The 19,746-nt window shown below is 43.7% G+C and overlaps 1 long non-coding RNA gene across 5 annotated transcripts in view; it reads left to right on the plus strand.

The window, feature by feature from the left end:
• Positions 1 to 2,504: 2,504 nt before the first annotated feature.
• LOC111521662 overlaps positions 2,505 to 19,746 on the plus strand; it is a 287,063-nt gene continuing 269,821 nt past the window's right edge. For 4 of the 5 annotated variants that reach the window (XR_002725022.3, XR_002725026.3, XR_002725023.3 and 1 more), the window contains exons 1-5: positions 2,505 to 2,568; positions 3,303 to 3,463; positions 4,163 to 4,308; positions 5,275 to 5,631; positions 8,553 to 8,635. This is a non-coding gene — a long non-coding RNA (uncharacterized LOC111521662). Of the gene's footprint in view, positions 2,569 to 3,302; positions 3,464 to 4,162; positions 4,309 to 5,274; positions 5,632 to 8,552; positions 8,636 to 9,249; positions 9,655 to 19,746 lie in introns of those variants that run through there. The other variant, XR_002725025.3, reaches the window with a different exon arrangement.

Raw genomic sequence — 19,746 nt, forward strand, 5'->3', positions numbered from 1 at the left:
CCTCTGCCCTAGCACTGAGGACAGAGTGGGGGCTCTGTGCAGTCAGTAGAGTTAAATTCCGGCCTCTAAATAACTGTCTTCTGTTATGCATTCTAGAAGAACCACCTCAAAAGTGGAGCTAGCAGAGGTCTGATTAAAGTCGTCTTCCATAAGTAGAACGAGCAAGAGCTCTATAAGGTGTAGCATGGAGTCTCTCACGTACCCTTGGTACCTTCTTGTTGAATCTCCTAGGCCACATGTTTTGTCACAAGCTGCAGAGTCTGGCTGGTAGCTGAAGCTACCTTGAGGCAACATTTCACCTCCCTCGGCATAAGGAAGGACCTAGCTCCAAGTGGTTCCCTGCCTTTGACTATTGTACCTGAGATGACTTGAAACCTTGCTCCACTAGAAGGGCCGCTTCTAGCATCCTCTTCCTTGGCATTGGAGAGCTGCTTGCTAAGGTTTAAGAGGTTTGATTTTAAAAGCCATATATTGAATTCCTCTCAGGTGCTAGGCCCTGTCCACAGCATCCCCAGGGGCCCTGTGGGGCCACATGAAAAGGCCTGTGTGGGGTTTTAACCAGCTGATCTTACTCTTGCAGTTGTGGGCTTTAAGGTAGACGCTACTTAAAGATAAGGAAATCTATTTTATTTACAAAGACTTAATAATTTGTACTTTATAAACTCCAATCACGAAGTCTGGGTGGGTGCATTCTCCCTGAGAACTGAACCAGTCTCCCCGTGTTAAATAATGCAGGGAAAAAAACACACTTTCCTGTCCTTGTGCTAAACAATTCTGGGAAGAACTGTTTAGGTTTTTATACCTGATTTTATACCAAACAATCCTGGGACCAGACAGAAATAACTTAGCTGCTTCCTCCAGGAAATACCTGTTCCCGGAAGATAAGACTGTGAACCAAGATTAACAGCTTTCTCATCAATGTGGCTTTGAGACCCTCGCCTCACCATGCCTACCAATCTCCAGCTGCTGTATCAAAACTCTGCTCCATCCCAATCAGTTCTCCATCTTGTAATTCTTGCCATAAAATCAACCAGCCTTGGCCTTAAAACCTTATAAATACTGTTCCCTGATTTCCCCTTTGAGACACCAGTGAGACCATCAACCAGTGAGACCACCCTTGCTTTGTTGAGTTGGATCCACATAGTTCTTCTGCCCAATGGGTTTTCCTGGTGGGCATTAGGGGATTGACAGCTGACATCCCTGCTCTATCTGACTCTGTTAGTGAACCCCTGTTGACCTCTCTGACTCAAGGGCTGTTCTCTAGGCAGTGTAAGCAGCTTCACCTGCACGTGTGTGGGAATGCAATTGGGGTCGGGGAAATCCCCATCAGAGCATGAGAGCCCATCTGATCCTGGAACACTTTGCCAGACAGCCCGTGACTCACTCCTTCACCCCTTCCTCTTGACTCAAATGTGACCTTCTCTGGGAGGCCTACCCAGACCTCCCTTTTTAAAACTGAAAATCCAGGCTGGGCATGGTTGCTCATGCCTGTAATCCAGTACTTTGGGAGGCTGAGGTAGGAGGATCACTTGAGCCTGGGAGAGTTCATTCTGGACAATATAGTGAGACCCAGATTGTATATATGCACACATATATGTATACGTATATATACACGTATATGTATACACATGTATATATATGTATACACATGTATACGTATATGTATACACATGTATGTATACACATATATGTAGACACATATATGTAGACACATATACGTATACATGTGTATACATATATGTGTATATGTATACATGTGTATACACATATACATATGTATATGTATACGTATACACATATGTATATACATGTATATACATATGTATACATATACATATATGTATACATATACACATATGTACATATGCATACACATGTGTACATATGTATGCGCATATGTACATACATATACATGTATATACATGTACATGTACACATATATACACATGTGTACACATATATATGTATATATGTATACATGTATACACATGTATATATACACATGTATATACATACACATACATATATATATACATGTGTATACATATATATATATACATGTGTATACATATGTGTATATGTATACACATGTATATATATGTATACACATGTATATATATGTATGTATATAAATTAGCCTGGCATGGTGGCATGTGCCTGTGGTCCCAGCTATTTGGGAGGCTAAGGTGGGAGGATTGCTTGAGGCCAGGAAATTGAGGCTGCACACTCTAACCTGGGTGAAAGAAAGAGACCCTGTCTCAAAACAAAACAAAACAAAACAAAAACTAAAAGCAAAACAAAACAACAAACCCACAAAAACAAAAAATACTGAATAATCACCACCCACTCACATACCTTTAGTATGCGCTGTCTTCCTTAGATTGATTGATTTTCTTTTTGTTATATTTTAATTATTTATTTATTGATATTTATTTATTTTTTAGAGACAGGGTCTCACTTGGTCTCCTAGGCTGCAGTGCAGAGGTGCGATCATAGGTCACAGCAGCCTTGAACACCCGGGCTCAAGGAATCCTCCCGTCTCAGCCTCCCAAGTAGCTGGAACTACAGGTATGTTCCACCATGCCAGGCTAGTTTCTAAAAAAGTTTTAGTAGAGATGATGTCTCACCATCTTGCCCAGGTTGGGTTCCAGCTCCTGGGGTAAAGTGATCCTCTGTCTGTGGCCTCCCAAAGTGCTGGGATTACAGGCATGAGCCACCACTCCCAGCGTATGTGTGTGTGTGTGTGTGTGTATGTTTATTTTTTATTTATTTATTTTTTAGATGGAGTCTCCTCTTTCACTGAGACTGGAATGCAATGGCACGATCTTGGCTCACTGCAGCCTCTGCCTCCCGGGTTCAAACAATTCTCCTGCCTCAATCTCCCGAGTAGCTGGGATTACAGGCACCCGCCATCATGCCCGGCTAATTTTTTGTATTTTTGTAGAGATGGGGTTTCACCACATTGGCTAGGCTGGTGTTGAACTCCTGACTTCAGGTGATTCGCCCGCCTCGGCCTCTCAAAGTGTTGGGATTACAGGTGTGAGCCTCCGTGCCTGGCCACCCATTATATTTTTAATGGAAATGAAAATATTATTTGGTGGTGGTGCTCCCTCTCAAAGACATAGCCACTCAGTTTCTCAGTTAGTGGTTTGAAATACCAGACAAACCTTAAAATTAACCAGCCAGCTCCAAAAATACAGATGACTGGGCCTGACCTACAGAGATTCTAGTTTGGTGAACTTGGGTGGGATGGAGAACGATTATGTGTGTGTGTATATATATATATATATATATATGTAAAGTTATGTAGGTGATGAAGCTGCGCAGACGACTGACCTACCTACGTGCAACCAACAACAAAGACAAGTACAGTCCGCGTGGACCAGAGCCAGCATGTAAATGCACACCCCTTGATCTAGTTATTTCACTTCTCGGAGTTTATTCAAAGGAGAAAATCCCACAGGTACGTGAAATTCTGTTCAACTAGAGGGTTCATTAAGTTTGGCTTATAAAGGGAAATCTAAGACTGAAAAGCAATATATTAATATGTATCAGAGACCTACACATTTACATTTGCTTTGATTCAGATAGAATCAGGTTTACCAACACACATGTACTTCTATCCCAATGACGGCTCGCTGATGGCAATAACTGGAAATACCTTAGCGCTCACAATTAGGTTGGTTCAGTAGAAAGGCAGTGCCTCCATGAATGATACCCCACACCACTGTCTAAATGATAGAGATGAATATTTAATGGCAAGGGAACAATCTTCATGCTGTAATTTTTTTTTGTTTGTTTGTTTTTGAGACGGAGTCTCATTCTGTTGACCAGGCTGGAGTGCAGTGGCAGGATTTCGGCCCACGGCCACCTCCACCTCCTGGGTTAAAGCAATTATCCTGCCTCAGCCTCCTGAGTAGCTGGGACTACAGGCGCACGCCACCACGTCCAGCTAATTTTTGTATTTTTAGTAGAGACGGGGTTTCACCATGTTGGCCAGGCTAGTCTCGAACTCCTGACATCTGGTGATCTGCCCGCCTCGGCCTCCCAAAGTGCTGGGATTACAGGTGTGAGACACCATGCCTGGCCCTTCATGCTGTATTAAGTGAATAAAAATATAACTCAACTCACCAAATATTTATTGAGTGTTTATTGTGTGTAGCCCAGGTTCTGTTCTAGGCCCTGGGAATACATCAGTGAACACAGAAGGCAAAAGACCTGACTGCATCATGGAGCTTACTTTCCAGTGCGGGGAGAAAGCTGAACTCATGGTGTGTTCGAAGGTTAAACATATATGAAAAAAAGTAGGTAAGTCTAAGGAAGAAAAAACATATTAAGGGTGTGTGTTTGGATGGGTGGGGGATTTTCAGTGTTAGAAAGGGAGGTCTGGATGGGCCTCACTGAGAAGGCTATGTGTGAGTCAAGAGTAAGGCGTGATGGAGTGAGTTATGGGCTGTCAACGGTGTTGCAGGCAGAAGGAACAGCAGTGCAGAGCCGCTGGGGTTCAGAGTCCCTGGCACAGACAAGAACTAGCAAGGAGCCCTGGCGGGACTGCAGTGGGGTGAAGGGAGGAGTGAGGTCAAACTCACAGGGGTTCCTATTGGCTATTGCAGAGGATTCGGCTTTTACTCTGAGGGATATGGGGAGCCACTGCAGGGTTTTAAGTAGAGGAATGACATAGTTACTTATCTTCTAAAATGATCATTCTGAAAGCTGTGGTTTAGAATATTCTGCAGCTGCACTGTCTACTGTGGTGGCCACTTGCCACTTGGGGCTATTGAGCACTTGGGTTGTAGCAAAGTCTGAGCTGAGATGTGCCATCAGTGTGAAATACACGCTGGCTTTGTATTAGAAACACTTAGTGTGAAAACATGTAGAACATTTTACTGATTTTTATACTGAATACATGTTGAAATGGTAATATTTTGGGTATATTGGATTAAATAAAGAATATTGCTAAAATTAATTAATTTAGATTTTTCCCCCTTTTTAATGTGGCTGCTAGAATTTTCTTTAATGTTTTAATTTTTAATTTTTTATAGCTCTCCAGAATCAACTTGAAGCTAGAAAATTTTAAATTACATATGTAGCAGCATTCTATTTCCACTGGACAGCCATAATCTGTAGAGGACACTTGGGGAGGTGACCTGCAATTGTACAGAGAGGAATGGTAGTGGCTTGGCCAGGGGTAATAGTGGTTAAGGGGAGATTCGAGTAGGATTTATCTGGATATATTTTGAATCGAGAAATGATGATGATTATTTTTCTGGACAGATTGAATGGGTGAAAGATAAAGAAGAAGCCAGGATGATTCCAAGGTTTCGGACTGAGCACTTGGAAGGATTGAGTTGGGAAAGATCGGGACGTTAAATGTGAGAAGTGCACCACTGAGTCAAGTAGAAGTGTTTTGTAGAGAGTTACAGAGGCAAGTCTGGAGTTCAGGCGAGAGGTCAGGGCTGGAGACATAACCTGGGGAGAGAGCATAGAGACCTATTTCAAGCCATGAGTCTGGATGAGGAGCCTGAGAGAAGAAAAGAGGACCAAAGCCTGAGACCTGGGTTCGCCCCTCCAATTTCCAGAGGCTGGGAGAAGAGCAGAAACCACAGAGGAAGTGGAGAGAAGACCAGTGAGGTAGGAGGAAACCGGAGAGGCTGATCCTGGAAGTGGGGTAAAGAAAGTGCTTCCAGGAGGCAGGAGAGGGAAACTGAGGCAAATGCCATCAAGAGGGTAGTTAGGAAGAAGGCTGAGATTCGGCCCTCAGACTGAGCAACATGGAGGCCACGGGTGAGCTTGACAAGAGCCCTTTGGGGGAAGGTAGTGGTAAAAACCTGACTGGAGGAGCGGCTTGAGGAAGAGCAACCTCTCAGAAATTTGAGAGAGTGAGTACTGCATTTTTTCCCAAAAAGTATGAGTATAAAGGGAAGCAGAGGAATGTGAAGACAGAATTAGGATTAGGTCATACACCAAAACATCAGCAATTAGCCCGGCATGGTGGCTCACACCTGTAAACCCAGCACTTTGGGAGGCTGAGGCTGGCGGATCACCTGAGGTCAGGAGTTTAAGACTAGCCTGGCCAATATGGCAAAACCCCATGTCTACTAAACATACAAAAACAGCCGGGTGTGGTGGTGCATGCCTGTAGTCCCAGCTACTCAGGAGGCTGAGGCAGGAGAATTGCTTGAACCTGGGAGGTGGAGGTGGCAGTGAGCCGAGATCGTGCCACTGCACTCCAGCCTGAGCAAGAGTGAGACTTCATCTCAAACAAAACAAAACAATACAAAAACCAGAAAACAAACAAGCAAACAAACAAAAAAAAAAAAACAAAAAATTAAGCAATTGGACCCCTGGGATTATAAATGTTATTTTTTGAAAAAAAATTATTGTATTTTGTTGTAATGTTTTAAAATTACTATAATATTTCAAAGAACGAGTTTGAAGAAAATTTAAACAAAACGTTATAAAGCCAACAGTGGAGTTAGTACAACCTCTTGTTAGCCAAACCCTCCAACTAGCTTAGCTCTGGAACAGAGATTAAACTGGTTTGGAAGGGATGCTTTCTGCTTTCAAATTTTCCTTAAAATGTGTGATCTTGTCTCTTTACCTAAGGTGAGGATGCAATATTTATTTCTCCTTAAGTTACTAGGATCCATTTCCTACTGGCCCATCTCTAGAACAGACCTGAACGAATTGATCCACCACCCGTCGGTGAAGGGCTTTTAAAAGGATCTGCTTACTCTTGAGTCTCTTAGAATAGAAGTCAAGAAGTTGACTAAATCAGGATTATTTCTACATGACTTGTACTTAGGAAAGTATTTGGTGCAGCAAGTGTTTTTACTTGAGGAGTGCTTATTATTAACAGTAAAATAGTGGTAAGCGACTATTCACTGAAATGTTCACCAGGTGCCAGATTCCATGCGAAGGGCTTTACGTACCTTTGTTCATATAATCAGCACAACAACCCAATGAGTTAGATATTATTACTTGCGTTTTAACGGCTAAGGCAGCTAAAGCTCAGAGATCACACAAGTAGTGTGTAGCAAATCACGGACTCCAGCCGGGTTTGTCTGATCAAAACTCAATTCCTGTCCACTCTCAGGAGCGTGTGATACCAGGCGAAAGCTCCCTCCCGCTCCAGGCCCTGCAGATTGCTTTCTAAAGGCAGGGAGCGATGCGGTGCGGGGGCAGGGCCCTATGGCGCCTTTGAAGGTTTCCACCAAGGCTTCAGAATGAACAAAGATGGATTTTCTTACTGAAAGAGGAGCTTTTCCTACATTCTGAGCTTAAAAACTAGTCAAGAAACCTAAGCAATATTGTCTGTAACCGTGGCCTATGATAGGGTTTTGGCAAAACCAGACTAGTGTTCCTGTGGGTGAGTCAGAGCCTGTTTATCTCTATAGCAGAGGTAGTTGCATTCCAGTGATGGGAGAAGTGGTCTGAAACTCATCCCGATCATTTATCCACGAATTGTTCCCGTGGTCATTTTATTCCCCACATAAAGGACCCTTGTACAGTTGAATTCCATTATACGTCCTTTGTTATTACATGAACTTGACTGGCCAGCCAGTAGCATCTCCATAGAGTATAAACATTTTGTATAGTGAACTCAATAAATATAACAGACACTTCCTCCAGCTTTGATTTTTCATTATGAAAGGGCATAATAACAGCAACCCTCATAGGGTTGGAGCTATTGTCACTGCTTAGTACATTGACTAGCCCATATTAAAGGCTCAGTAAATGTTAGCTGACATTAATAATAAATTCATATTAGAAGACTACATAATTAGCATATCAAACACCATCCTGAACATCATGTCCTGCTTCTTTAGCTGAAATTACATTCTTTGTAGGCAAATTATGCTTCTAGGATGTTTAATAGTTTTATTCTCTTAAGTAGGTAAATATTCTTTCTATAATTTCATTTACTCTGTAAGATGAACCAGTAAGTTGTTTTGTCCCTAGATAGAGTCATTGATTTTGCATGCCTGAGTTCATGTGGACTCAAAATTAATGAAGAAAATCTGAATTGACAAAAAACTACTGTATGTTGCAGATTGCAAATTTCCTTAGCCAGATGTGTATAGTTTTTTTATGTTGTCAATAATCTAGTTTTTCTCTGACTTATAAGTTTAAAGCAGTTTGACTTGATTAAAAATTGTTAGCTAATACATTCAAATCTTTTAGGGAAAAAAAAGCACAGTCTTTTTTTTTTTTTTAAGAAGGAGTCTTTTGCTCTGTCACCCAGGCTGGAGTGCAGTAGTGCGATCTTGGCTCACTGCAACCTCCGGCTCCTGGGTTCAAGCAATTCTCCTGTCTCAGCCTACCGAGTAGGTGGGACTACAGGAGCATGCCCCCATGCCCAGCTAACTTTTGTTTCTTTAGTAGAGATGGGGTTTCACCATACTGGTCAGGCTGGTCTGGAACTCTTGACCTTAGGTTATCCACCCATCTTGGCCTTCCAAAGTGCTGGGATTACAGGTGTGAGCCACTGTGTCCGGCCCAAGTGCAGTGCTTTTTTCTCCACTCTCTTCCCCTCCCCTCTCTTCTCCAAGGTGGCATCTGTATCCTGGGGTGAAGGAAGAAGAGAGACTCTTGGATGGGCATTTGAGGTGGCAGCTTCCAAGAGTCCCTCAAGGTGAGTAGGAGTGGCCCTCTGGCCTTGGGGGTCCCTGCCCTTCATCTGACACAATCCCTCACATCGCAGTCCTTATCAGCACGTCTCCGCTTCCTCTTTCTGTAATTCCCTGGCTGGGAGGGGTGGGATTTCCCTTCCTTTTTCAGTTGCATCTCTCCCTTGTAGAAAAGGACTTAGACTCTGGTCTCCCAGCACTGGTCCTTGATGCATCCCATAGATTCTAAAGACACTTAGCAAATCCTTTCTATTTTTTGCAATGTCTGACTTTCTAGCCTATTTTCTTCTTAAAGAGGTCATGGTCTAGCTGTCTTCTGCCCTGGAGCAATACGCCACATTCCAGGAAATAGGAGTTTGCATGTGGATAAAGAGGAGCTGAGGTTAAAATGCCTCGATTTAATATTGGCAAAATATTATCCCTGTAACTGTGTTTTGGAAATGAGTGCAAACCTGGCGGTCTAAATGGCCACGTTAACTTGGGTAACTGCCATATGTAAATAACATACAAAAGTGGAAGGATGGACCAGATGGTTAATAATGGATGTGGTGATGGAGTGCTGGAGGAATTAATGGTGAATAATGACTAGAATGCTAACCGATAGTATTTCTAACACCAGGAGTGACAGTGAACAAACTTGGTAATAATCAGAAAAGAAAGAACAGCAAGAGAGTATGTCAAAGTTTGTGTTAACCGAAGTTCCCATATGGATCCAAGATTGCGGCAGTGATTATTTCTGCAACACGAGGACCATCTGTTTCCTCATAGCAGCATCATTTAACAGTGAAAGGACAGGGCCTCAGCCTTAAATTCTGGGAAAACAAGTAGCTAGAATCAATGAGAAGGGAAATGTTGATGCTAATATATGAGTTTATTTTCTCTCTGTTACTCAGATAGACCCGTGTACTCCAACATCTCTAACTGTCTTTATTCATACAACTCTGGTACCTTCTTCCCTCTTTTCCTTTCCTTCCCTCCTTGTTTCTTTTCCTTCCCTCCTTTTTCCCTTTCTGTCTCTTTCCCTTCTTCCTCTTTTTTCTTTTTTGTTTTTTTGAGCTGGAGTCTCTGTCACCCAGGCTGGAGTGCAGTGGCATGATCTTGGCTCACCGCTGCCTCTGCCTCCTGGGTTCAAGTGATTCTTGTGCCTCAGCCTCCCAAGTAGCTGGGATTACAGGCATGTGCCACCAGGCGCAGCTAATTTTTGTATTTTTAGTAGAGACAGGGTTTTGTCATGTGGGCCAGGCTGGTTTCCAACTCCTGACCTCGGGTGATCTGCCTGCCTCGGCCTCCCAAAGTGTTGGGATTACAGATGTGAGCCACCTTGCCTGGCCTTTCTCCTCCTCCTCTTCCACTCCTCCTCCTCCTCCTACTCCTCCTCCTTCTTCCTGTCCTTCCTCTTCTCCTTCCTCTCCTCCTCCTCCTCTTCCTCCCCCTCCTCCTCCCTCTTCTTCTTCTTCTTCAAAAAAAAATCTGTTTTCTTCTGTCATTCAGTTACAAACCCACTGACTGCTCCAGCCCCACCAATCACTTTTCCTTTGGAATTCTTATTCCAGGAAGCCAGCACAATACAAGTTAGCATTTGACTTAATAGTGCTATATTCTGTCTTATTAACAAAATTATTTCTTGTATATTAGAATCATCTTCTCAATGGGATTATATATGCTCCCATGGAAAAGAATGTAGACGTTTGCTGCTCTGTGTTTATTGTCCTTTATTAGTGAATGTTAGCTATATGACAGACTAATAATTATGAGAAAAACAGTAATCGTTGTTTTATCAATACTGTGGTCTGAATTGAGTGTGGAGATTTACTTTTGGTTTTGACTAATGCCCGTTTGAAGAGCTTCATGATGAAATGGGATGTGCTTGGCATTGTGCTTGGAGTTGTCATCGTCATTCTCATCATCCTCATCCTCATCATCACCACGTCACAATAAACACTGCTACCAGTTAATATTGACCCCTTCTTATGTGCCAATTATGTTATTTAATTCTCAATATAATCTTAATGACATACTCCGAAGGTAAAACCAAACTGTATTTTTTCCCACCCTCACACAACAGCACTCAGCTCTGGTCACCAAAATGTGTGTGGGAATTTCTCCCTACCATTAACCAATTCTCTAATTTAATTCCGACACCATCTACCTGGAGACAGCGTCATATCCCACAGGTTATGGGCTCATTCCCACAAGACTGACCCCACTTCAAATGCCAATCACAAGCCCCGAGATGTAATCTATGCTTCTGACCCAATGACTGTAAATGGAGGGTTCCCAACACCCCCTCCTTGGGTTTGAGTAATTTGCTAGAGTGGCTCACAGAACTCAGGGAAACAGTTACTTACATTTACTCATTTATCATAAAATGTACTACGAAGGATACAGATGAACAGCTGAATGGAGGAGATGTGTAGGGCAAGGTAAGAGGGAAGGGGTGCAGAGCTTCCATTCCCTCTCCAGGCACAGCACCTTCCAGGAACCTCTGTGAGTTCAGCAACCAGAAAGCTCTCTGACCCCGTCCTTTCCCATTTTTATGGAGGCTTCATTGTGCAGGCATGATTGAAGACATCATTGGCCACTGGTGATCAATCTCTAGCCCCTGTCTCCTCCCAAGAGGCTGGAGAGTGGGGTGAATGCCTTAACCCGCCACTTATGGTTTGGTCTTTTTGGTGATCAGTCCCCATCCTGAAGCTTTCTAGGGGCCCCCACATGTCATTCACCTTATTAGCATACAAAAAGCACTCTTATTACTACGGAAATTTCAAGGGTTTTAGGAGCTGTGTGCCAGGATCGGGGGACAGAGATAAAATTTTTTATTATTATATCACAATATCACACATAGATATCACTTCTCCCATTTTGTAAATGAGAAAACAGGTACCTAGAGAGCTTACTAACTTCATTTGTTGTAACTGACTTATTCAATAGTAATAGAGCACCAATTATGTCTCAAAAATATATTGAAGTTCTACAAATATTATCTCATTTCATTCTCAAGACAATCTTAAATGAGGTAAGGTTTCATCGTCCTCATTGCACAGATTAGAAAACTAAGAAACCTGGAGAACTTAGTAACTTAGCTACTGTTTCCTGCAAGTCTACACACTAAAGGAATGGTGGAATTCAGTGAGTGAACTCAGTTCTGATTGACTTTGTATCCTGATGCTGCCCTAAGATGCTGGCAAGAGTAACCTTACCCCATGCTCCATGCTTACCACATCCAAGAGGGCCTTGTAAATTCCTTGCAAATCAGAAACACAACACGGATTTGGGAACACATGAACACCTCTGCCTCTTGGAACTTAGCAGGGGCGCAGTGTGACTTGTATCCTTAAACATCCACTGTGTGACTAATACTGTTCCAGCTCCAGGGAAACATTTCTTCACATCTCTTCCTATTTCCTCAGAATAAAAGACAACTGTGTTGGAAGATTGCCAAGGTTTGTAGCTGTGCCACCGCACACTTCAGAGATGAACACTGCCTTGGAGACAGAGAGGGTTCAAGTTGCAGAAGCATTTAGGTAGAGGAAAAGATAAGCTAATTAAGTTGTCAAAATTTTCCTTGAAGAAAGACTAATTAAATTGCCAGATTCTCTCTCTCAGAACACGTGAAGACTGTAGAGTCTTGCAAAACAGAGTGCTATTATCCACTAGTGCTAACATTCATTTTCCTATTTCATTTCACGTTCCAGTTGGAATTACTCACCAGTTAGGTCCATAGTCACAAACATTGCACTGATGGCTGGGGAACATTTTGCAAAATTGTATGTCTATAAGTCTAGACACAACACCATAAAACATGGTACCTACTCATCACGTTGACATTTAGATGGACAGTGAATGCCAGAATCATGAGTAGTTTTATGTTTAGATAACCAATTTAAAAGATCTAAGCTTTCAAAAACTTAAAAAGAGCTTTTACAAAATACATTTGATTTTAAAAGTTGGTAGTAATTATAACTTTACATGGCCTTTAATTTTGATACATAACTTAGATTATTTTTGAAAAAAAACTTTTTGTAAAATTTAAGAAAAATTATTTTAATTTTTCATTGACACCTTTGAAGGAACATTTAAATTTTGTATACAATTCCTTTTTTGTTGTTGTTGTTGAGATGGGGTTTCACTCTTGTTGCCCAGGCTGGAGTGCAATGGTGTGACATTGGCTCACTGCAACCTCCGCCTCCTGGGTTCAAGCGATTCTCCTGCCTCAACCTCCCGAGTAGCTGGGATTACAGGCACACACCACCACGCCCAGCTAATTTTTGTATTTTTAGTAGAGACGGGATTTCACCATGTTGGCCAGGGTGGTCTCGATCTCCTGACCTTGTGATCTGCCTGCCTCGGCCTCCCAAAGTGCTGGGATTACAGGTGTGAGACACCATGCCCGGCCCCATTTTATTTTTTAATCTCTAATATCATTACTGACAATAGAACACAAATTATGGTTAAACTTTTAAGATAATTTATGTGTTTAACAAAATGAAGTAAGGGATAAAAACTTTCATGGAAGAAACATGTAGTAATATATTAAATCAAGTATTTTTTATCATCAGTCATCCAAACATTACCTACTAATCAGTGGAATACCCAGGAAGGCACAATCACTGCACTCAGCTGTCTTTGGCATCTTGCTAGTGTTAGTAACATGAAAGCCATAAGGTTACACATTTTGAAAAGTTTGTTGCAGAGAAAGGTGTTTTTGTCAACAGAGGAGGATAGAATGTATTTGATCAAGCAGTTTGTGAGCTTGATTTATATCTTTTAGATATTTGGACACACGGCCTGATGGATCAAATTGTGTGCCCCCCCCCCCGATTCATATGTTGAAGCCTGAATATGGCATGAGGGCTCCCAGCTGTACTTTTGTCCTGTGCCCTGCAAATGAACCTGTTAAGGGCAGCCTTGCTAAAAGCCAAGCTCTTTTACTTTGTTTTAAATGGACACATAATAATTTGTACGTATTTATAGGGTACAGTGTAATGTTTTGATGCATGTCTATGTCATACAAGGATCAAATCAGGGTATTTAGCATATCCATCACCTCAAAAGGCTTGTCATTTCTTTGTGGTGAGAACATTAAAAATGCTCTCTTCTAGCTATTTTGATAGGCACAATATATTATTGTGAACTACAGTCACCTTACTGTGTGGTAGAACACCAGAACTCCTTTCTCCTGTTTAACTTTGTACTGGTTGACCAACCTCTCCCTTCCCTCCAGCCTCCCCTCCCCAGCCTCTTGGAACAACTATTCTACTTTCTATTTCTATAAGATCAACTTTCACAGATTCCACATATGAGTGAGATCGTGGGGTAATTGTCCTTCTGTGCCTGGCTTATTTCGTTTAATATCACGTCCTCTAGATTCAGCCATGTTGTCTCGAATGACAAGATTTCATTCTTTTTAGAAGTGGTTGAATAATATCCCATTGTATATCTGTCCCACATTCTTCCATAGATGGGCACTTAGGTTGCTTCTAAATCTTGGCTACTGTGAATAGTGCTACAATAAACATGGGAGTGCTGATATCTCTATCATCTGGTAGTTCTAGTTTCAATTTTTTTTTTTGAGATGAAGTCTCACTCTTGTCACCCAGGCTGGAGTGCAATGGCGCGACCTAGGCTGGCTCACTGCAGCTTCCCTTCTGCCTCCCAGGTTCAAGCAATTCTTGTGCCTCAGCCTCCTGAGTAGCTGGGATTACAGGCGCCTGCCACTATGCCCTTCTAAGTTTTGCATTTTTAGTAGAGATGGCATTTCACCATATTTACCAGGCTAGTCTCGAGCTCCTGACCTCAGGTGATCCACCCACCTCGGCCTCTCAAAGCGCTGGGATTACAGGTGTGAGCCACCTCACCCAGCCCTATTTTCAATATTTGAGGCACCTCCATAGTGTTCTCCATAATGGCTGTACTAAGTTACATTCCCATCAACAATGTGTAAGAATTCCCTTTTCTCTTCTAACAGGGGTGAGGTGATATCTCACTGTGGCTTCGATATGCACTTCCCCACCATAGAAGAATTTTGGAAACACAGACATAACTTCCAAATTCACACATGTTACTAATTAGAAATCCAGGCTTCGAACAGGAGTCTGACCCCTGAGCTTCTGCCTCAAATATGTTGCCAGCCCTTTGCTAGGCTGTCAGCCTGGTGAAAGTGCGTGTCAGGGAAGTCCCCAATCTCTGCACCATCTGTGTTAGGAAAGAGGAAGGTTAGAAAGGGGGATGGGGCAGGACTGGGGGCTTTGCCTGCTCTACCAATCAGGGGTATTTGGAAAAGAGATGGGAAGCACAAACGGATTTGCTAAGATCCTAATAAGACCCAGGATTCCTTCGGTGGCCTGACTGTTTACAGCAGGGCTGACCAGTAGAGACAGAATGTGAACTGCATATATAATTTTAAATTTTCTGGCCAGGTGCGGTGGCCTTGCCTGTAGTCCTAGCACTTTGGCAGGCCAAGGCAGGCTGATTGCTTGAGCCCAGGAGATCGTGACCAGCCTGGACAAGACGGTGAGACCCCGTCTCTACAAAAAATACAAAAATCAGCTGGGCATGGTGGCACACGCCTGTAGTAACAGCTACTCAGGAGGCTGAGGTGGGAGGATCCCCTGAGCCTGGGAGGTGGAGGTTGCAGTGAGCTGAGATTGCATCACTGCCCTCCAGCCTGGGTGACAGTCTGTTTCAAATTTTTTTTTTAGTAGCTACATTAAGAAAATAAAAAGAAGCAGGTAAAGTTAATTCTAATAATATATTTTATTTAACCCATCAGGTAATGACTAGAAAATTATTGATGAGGTATTTCATTTTGCATACTTCACCTTAGAAATCTGGGGTGTATTTTACACTTAGAATACATCTTGATGCCAACCAGCTACCTGTGAGCACTCAAGGGACACGTGGTGAGCAGCGATCATGTCAGACAGTGCAAGTCTAGGTGTGCATTTGAACATCTGTGTCTGAGCGGCCTTGGGGATTTATGACCCTCTGGGGACCAGGATTCCATCACTAGTTCTCGCTGGCTCCACACCTAGCTGCATGGTCTATTAGTTCTCTTTTTCTGCTGGCATGAAGTCAAGTTCACAAGATGTGTGTGGCCACCCTGAATTTATTTCTCAGAGGATTTGTAGATCCTTCCAGGTGACACGCGTGGTGTGCAGTGCTGCAGCCCCAGCCAAGGAGGTAGTAAAAGTGTATCAAGAAATCCTTGACCCACAGATTTTTGCCAACAAACCTTTCTCTGTTTCTCAATGATGGCTATGGAATGGTAAAAGTTGGAAGATACCTTAATTTCCACAGTTAGCTGGGTTATCTCAGAGAGATACTCTCCCTAGTAAGTATTCTTAACACCTTCTTGAGTGGAAGGAAACAATGCTTTTGAAGTGGCGTTCCAGGATGAATTCCTTCTGTTTCTAGGGAGAGTAAACATTTTCACAGTCAAAGAAGGGGTCAGCAATTTGGATTCTAGACTTGATTGCTTGGGAGAAGGGTTCAGAATTTCAACCCGCCACACACCAAACCCACCTGTGTTTGCTCACAGCCACTATTTTTTACGCATTTAAATCCTCTCTCCCCACCCTTAAGCATTTCCTGTGGAATAACATTCCCTGAATCCTAGCTTAAAAAGAAACATAATGGTCAACAGCTGGCCTTTGCAGTCCGGCAGAATGGAGGTTTTGTTCTGACCGTCACTTAATAACTGGGTGATCGTGGCAAGACATTTCCTTATGGCAAAGAATAGGTGAAAAGGTATTTTCTCCCATGTAAAATCAGCATAACTCTTGTATCCTGGGTTTTCGTGAGGATCAAAAGAAATAGTACCCACAATGCACTTGGTGCAGTGACTGCCTGCATAGAGGTAAGCAAATGTCGACTGCTACCGAATTCTCTCAAGCACTGGCATCTGCCTGATTGACCAACTGTAGGTTGATTCCTAAATCTGATGCTTCATATAGGGAATGGGTTGATTCCTAAGTAAAGGCCTTGACATGCAGAAGTTTGATTCTCTTCTCTGTGGAGACCAGAGGTTCTCACACAGTGAGTCGGTGCTGGGCTCACCACTCCTTGCTGAAGTTTTTTGTTGTAGTTTTTCTGTTTGTTTTGAGATGGAGCCTCAATCTGTCATCGGCTGGAGTGCAGTGGTGCGATCTTGGCTCACTGCAACCTCAGGCTCCCGGTTCAAGCAATTCTCCTGCCTCAGCCTCCCGAGTAGCTGGGATTACAGGCATGGGCTGGCATGCCCAGCTAACTTTTATATTTTTGGTAGAGATGGGGTTTCACTATGTTGGCCAGGCTGGTCTGGAACTCCTGACTTCAGGTGATCCACCCGCCTTGGCCTCCCAGTGCTGGGATTACAGACACTAGTCACCACGCCTGGCCCTTGCTGAGTATTTATTTTCTCACTCTTGATTCCGTCGTCTTCCACTTCTCTTCTCTTCATTACTTTCACTTCACTTTTTCTTTCTGTTTCTTTTCTAGCTTGTGACCCTGGGATGCTGGTTCCCTGTATATGCGTGGGCTTGTCTCAGGCAAGGTCTGAGAAGCAGTTCTTTTAAGCAGGCTCCTCAGCACACCTGTTCCCTTTCCTGTGGGTGACAGCTGTGCAGTAGTCCTGAGGCGAGAGCTGGGAACCTTCAGTGATTGCACTCGGCTCAGTGTGGGTTTTCCATAAATGGCCTCTGATGAAGTGCTGGAGGGAGATCTCCTGGGATGCTCTATTTATACATCTGGTGCAGACTCACCCACCCACCTCCATCCTGGGAACCTGCCTGGCCTCCAGCCTCTTGGAGAGGCTGTGTAGCTGCCACTTCACAGGGATACCTGTGGCCCACGTATGGCAGGGCGAGGGAGTGGCTGCTCTGTGGGAGACACAGTGGGAAGGGCCACCAGTCATCTCAGGGAGACCACAGGTAACTGGGCGGCTGGGCAGATGGCATGGGCAGCAGGGCTGGGGAGCTGAGACCCAATGGGGAAGAAAAGTTCAGAGCCAGGCATGGGAGTGGGACACAAAGGCCAACAGTCAGACTGCAGCCAGGGGCCAGAAGTCAGGGGGCAGCCTGGAGTCAGGGAGCCCTCCGGACCTAGAGGCAAGGGGAGCCAGTGGTCACAGGTCAAGAGTGTAGCTGGACATCAACAGCTCATCAACAGTCCCTTCCTCAGTTGGGTGGCCCCTGTGCGCCTCCGCTGTGGGAGCTGCGGGGGTGGGGGTACTGGGTTGAGAGGTGTGGGATCTGGGGTAAGGGCAGAGTTTGACATTTTGGCAGAAGTAGTGGTACTACGTGTTGTTATAAACTGAATGTTTGTGTTCCCCCCAATGTATATGTTGAAGCCCTAACCCCAAATGCGACTCTATTAACGTTAAGTGAGTCATGACGGTGGGGCCCTGACTCATCAGGATTGGTGTTCTTAAGAGGCAGAGAGAGAGAGAGGGAGAGAGAGAATTTGCTTGCTCTCCTGGCTGTGTGAGGGCACGGTGACGAGGTGGCTGTCTGCAGCGTGGAAGAGGGCCCTGCAGAACTTGACCACGCTGGCACACTGATCTCAGGCTCCAGCCTCCAGAACTGTGAGGAAATAAATTCTTGCTGTTTAAGCCACCCAGATTGTGGTATTTTGTATGGCAGCCTGAGCTGATGAAGACAGTTGTTAAGGTTTGATTTGGGGGGAGTGTGGGGAGGGGAACGTATACTTTGAGAGGCAGGCAGTTTTGGGTGTGAATCTGGCTTTGTGATGACCAACCTATGTGGCCCTCGGCAGCCTACTGACATTCGTTGAGTGTCTGTTTCCACCGACTGAAAGGGGGCATGAGATGCACCTCTTTGGGGTGTGAGGAGGATTTAAGATGATGAGAAAGTATGGAATGGCAAGATAATTTCAGATATGTGATAACTGCTTTAAAAAGTTGTTTTACTCTCTCTTAGTTATGGAAGAAGCTTTTGATGAACAGGTGATGTGGTCCTATGTGGCAACCTGGGAAGTTGCCCACTACAGGTGACCTGGCTGGAAACAGCGCCTGGAATGGGCTTGAGGTGACATGTGCACACTGGGCACACATACGTGTACTCACACCTCTGGCTTTGTTCTCTGCCTCGCTTTACGGGCGCCAGGGATCTACCCTAAGATGAAGTGGGCTGCAGTGAAGAAGAGGAAGGGAGCCAGAGATTATCACATGGCCCCATGGTTATGAAGGGAAGGAGAGAGACAGTGCCTTAGTGATTTCTTTGTAGTCACAGAATAGGAATTTGTGACTTTGGGGTCGTAAGTAGCTGCCACTTGCTAGCCCCAACCTCTGTACCTAATCCTTGAGACCTGAGCTGTTCAGCTTACCTCGTGTGTTTCCTGAACCCCTGAGATGTGGAGGGTCTTAGCTGGGATATGCTGTAAGTGTACACTATATGCTGGATTTTAAAGACTTTGAAAAAAAGAATGTCAAGTATCTGGTAAATAATTTAGAAAATTGACTACATGTTGAAATGATCACATCTGAGATCATATTTGAAATGATCATATTTGAGTTGAATAAAATATGTTATTAAAATTATTTCTTCCAGCTCCTTTTTACTTTTTAAAAGTGGTGCCTAGGAAACTGAATATCACATATATAATTCACATTATTTTTCTATTGGTCAGCACTGCTTTACAACAAAATTCAGATGATAAAGAGATTGAATTATTAATACTGGGACCTAGACCTGACTTTAACTCCTAACCGATGTCAGGCTTTAGAAAATTTAGCATATCTGCTAAGATGCAGCTTTTTCAAATGTTGGCCGACTCATTCCCAAAATATTAAAAATGCTGGCCAGTTTTTGGCCACTCTTCAGAAGCGTGCTTGGAAGTCTAGAAAGAGGCAGGCTGGTGTTGCCCCACCTCACGCCGTGCAGGTAGTGGTCAGATGGCAGCAGTGTGGCTGCTTGACACGCAAAGCATGCATGAGACAGTGGTCAGCACTGCAAACACGTGATGAACCAGCTGTGAAGCATCGCCACACACAGGAACTGGAGCAGAAGGTGGCCAGGGAATTTGGACAGGAGAATTTCAGAGAAGACTGGAGCCCATGGCTGGGCAGAGACATGCCAGATTAAAGAAACCTGCTCATTCTCTGGGAGAAGATGTGCTG

The sequence above is a fragment of the Piliocolobus tephrosceles genome, chromosome 11, assembly GCF_002776525.5.
Source record: "Piliocolobus tephrosceles isolate RC106 chromosome 11, ASM277652v3, whole genome shotgun sequence".
NCBI classification, from domain to species: Eukaryota; Metazoa; Chordata; class Mammalia; order Primates; family Cercopithecidae; genus Piliocolobus; species Piliocolobus tephrosceles.